We start from the raw sequence: 3,649 nt of genomic DNA on the forward strand, positions 1-3,649 counted from the left end.
AACAGGCGAATGTGAATTATGCCAGATCCGCTCTTCTCTAGAGAACAGGGATGTGGACCCCAATAATTCCTCTATGGTAACACTGTACGGGCACAGAGACAGAGGGATCGTCATAAGGAGCCCTAGAAAACATATATTATGCCGACATCAAGCTCACCCAAAAGCTCCACAGCTGAACTGTTTGATCTGTTTGTAGTCGCTCTTACAAGGATTTCTCCCTGGGTTCAATGATCCGATCAAGGCCTAGAAATAATAAGAAATGGCATTAAAGCATAAAATCTGCAGAAAGATAAAATCTGTGGATGCAGGAACTTCTCCTGTATATTATGTGGACGTGATACAAGCCAGACCCCCACAGACACCATTATATATAGGGGATATCCCCCATACACAGACATCACTGTACTGCAGGGGAGGAGACGGGAGATCACACAGCGGGGGCAGGAATAATAATGCCGCCATCACACACAATAGATCTGATCTACATGAAGAATAGGGATATCCCATTGTCATATGGGGGATAATATTATATGTGTAATTCACCCCCGTTACCTGATGGTACACAGACATCTCCGCTGATACTTACACTGACAGATTCCTGGACCTCGGGGGTCTCACATATTCCACCGTCATTAATTGGTGGCACAGATATTCCTATAATAATGAGGAAACGTTTTGTATTAGACGATATCAGTACATAATATATAACATCCATATTAAGAAGGAGATGAGACGGGCTCTGTACACGGTGTAATACTGGTATATGGGATTCTGCACACAACGTATATATTTATGGCTCCTCCATAGATGGATATTCTGGACCATAAATGGCCATTGTTCAGGATCTGATTCATCCTAGAACAATTACATGATTGGGGACCTAGGAGCCTCCTTGTACATGATAAAGAAGAGCACAGAGGAGAGAAGCAGAATTACCTGCGCCCCCTCCATTATAGTCTATAAGGGGCTCCGGAGCCGTCACCGGCTTCATACAGAGGTTGGAGAGTAAATCTACATGTTCTCTGCCGTTCTCTATAATATCTCGATATGTGAATGTAAGAATATTAGATGATTGCTCACCTTCCATCAGATCAGTGTTCAGCCCCTGCTGACTGGTATTCGGGTCCGGGATAGTCAGGTTTTCCCCCTCTTCGGAGTCACCTTCTGATGTTTCCTGATGGGTTTAATATGTGCAATTAATATAACATTTCACAAATACTAAATTACCGTATACAGTCCATCCTCGACTTATGAACTTCTGACTTACAAATGACTCCAAGATACAAAGGGTTGATGTTGAAAAAAAAGCTAATATTCACCCTCCAGTCCTTTCCACTGTCATGTGCCATTTCTCTGGTCTCTTTACTATAGTCTAGGACTTCCGGCCGCATTCAGGACCCAGAGGTCACTGTTCATCATAAAGTCATAAGGATGAGGCTGGAAGTCCTGCCCCATAGTGAAGAGGCTGGAAATGTGGTGCACTATGATGGAAAAAGGAGGACTGGGTGGCGGGCAGCGAGCAAAAAATTATTGTTTTTTTTTACCCTGTTTTAACTTCTATACAAATTTGGGTTACAAACAAACCTATAGGATTTATCTAGTTTGTGACAAGGGGACGACCTGTACATAAGTCAGGAAGTACTAAACTAGGACCTAGGGAATAAGCTCAGTATTGGACGGACTATGCATAAGGGAGAAAGTACTAAACCTGGATCTACGGGACAATCTCAGTATTGGATGGACCATACACGGCCGCTCCCTCCAGAAAATCCACATGAATTTGTAAGGGACTTGTATCTACAGCTGTTTTCTAATAACTTCTATTATCAGAACTGCAGCATTTACAAGATGGAAGATTGTGATGATGGAGTGAGACAGAGACGGAAACACAACCTCTGCAGCCGTAGAGACAGGCGGCCATAGAATATCCTGCACCTCTGACATCATAAATCTGCCCCTCTGCTGTATGACGGCTAATCTGGAGAAGATCAGACCAGGACGTGTGATATAGAAGGTGATGGATCCTTACCAGACGCTCCAGTGAGCCGGCCGGACGCTCCAGCACATACAGGACATTTTGGGCCAGTTGTATAATAAAGGCCAATTCTCCACTTGAGGATTTTTCTTCAGACTATAAAGATGGAAATAAATAGAAAGGGAAAATCATGAGAGAACATGGAGGAGGCCGGTTATGCCACCACTTTACTCCTGCGATCTACTTTACAATTACTACATATCTGGTGACTTGGTGCCAGTTGTCTATAATATAATCAGGGATGTGTCCGTCTGTCCGAAGCCTCTATAGACTGCGCCTGCACAGTCTGGCCCCAGACAGAAGAATGCATCCAGCCATTACAGGTGACAGATAAGATGAGTATATGGCACTGGAGATCGCAGTATGCGTAGGCACTGAAGGCATACTGCGTTCAGAGCCTACGCATACCTAGGCCGGGGGAGGAATGCAACGTCGGAATCGGCGCTTGTGCATAGCGCGCTATCTGGCGCCATTTTAGTGAAAGCAGATTTGCAGTGTGTCTTCAATAAAATGACACTGGACAGCGCTGTATGCGCACGCGAGTACTCTGGCGCCTTTTTGTTGAATACATGCGGTAAATGTGTCTTCACTAAAATGGAGCCAGATTCCGATTGTCATTTCAGTAAAATAACACAGGTGACGCGCTTCCGGGGAGCGATGGAAAGGTGAGTAGGATGGGTAGCACATAACAGGATGGGGGAGCAAGATGGGGGAGCACAAAACAGGATGGGGGAGCACATAACAGGATTGTGGAGCACATAACAGGATGGGGTGCACATAATAGGATGGAAGAGCACATAACAGGATGGGGGCAGCACATAGTATAAGGGCAGCACATAACAGGATGGGGAGCACATAACAGGATGGGGGAGCACATAACAGGATGGGGAGCACATAACAGGATGGGGGCAGCACATAGGATAGGGGCAGCACATAACAGGATGGGGAGCACATAACAGGATGGGGGAGCACATAACAGGATGGGGGCAGCACATAACAGGATGGGGGAGCACATAACAGGATGGGGAGCACATAACAGGATGGGGGGGCAGGATGGTGGAGCACATAACAGGATGGCAGAGCACATAACAGGATGGGGAGCACATAACAGGATGGGGGAGCACATAACAGGATGGGGGAGCATGGACCAGAATGGGGGCAGCACATAACAGGATGGAGGAGCACATAACAGGATGGGGGAGCACATAACAGGATAGGGAAGCATATACCAGGATGGGGGAGCATATACCAGGATGGGGAAGCAGGATGGGGGAGCATGGACCAGGATGGGGGAGCATGGACGAGGATGGGGGAGCATGGACCAGGATGGGGGATCATGAACCAGGATAGGGGACCATATACCAGTAACAAATGCTCCCCACCCGGGCGTAGAATGGGTTCAATAGCTAGTATACTATATTACTGTCGGCCTAAAGAACAATTTTATGTGAATAAACTTATATTCCATCATTAATACTTTTATATGTTTTGTGCAGATTTCTGCTACTTACCTGTTGCACCAATGTCCTGATGTTCTTCTGTAAATGCTCAAGATATGCTGAGCTCATACGACCTTGCTGGTATTTGGTCAGGCAGTCTCTCACTAGCTCCATA

Source organism: Phyllobates terribilis, unplaced genomic scaffold, assembly GCF_046119375.1.
Source record: "Phyllobates terribilis strain yellow unplaced genomic scaffold, ASM4611937v1 Scaffold_81__1_contigs__length_6697587, whole genome shotgun sequence".
NCBI lineage: Eukaryota > Metazoa > Chordata > Amphibia > Anura > Dendrobatidae > Phyllobates > Phyllobates terribilis.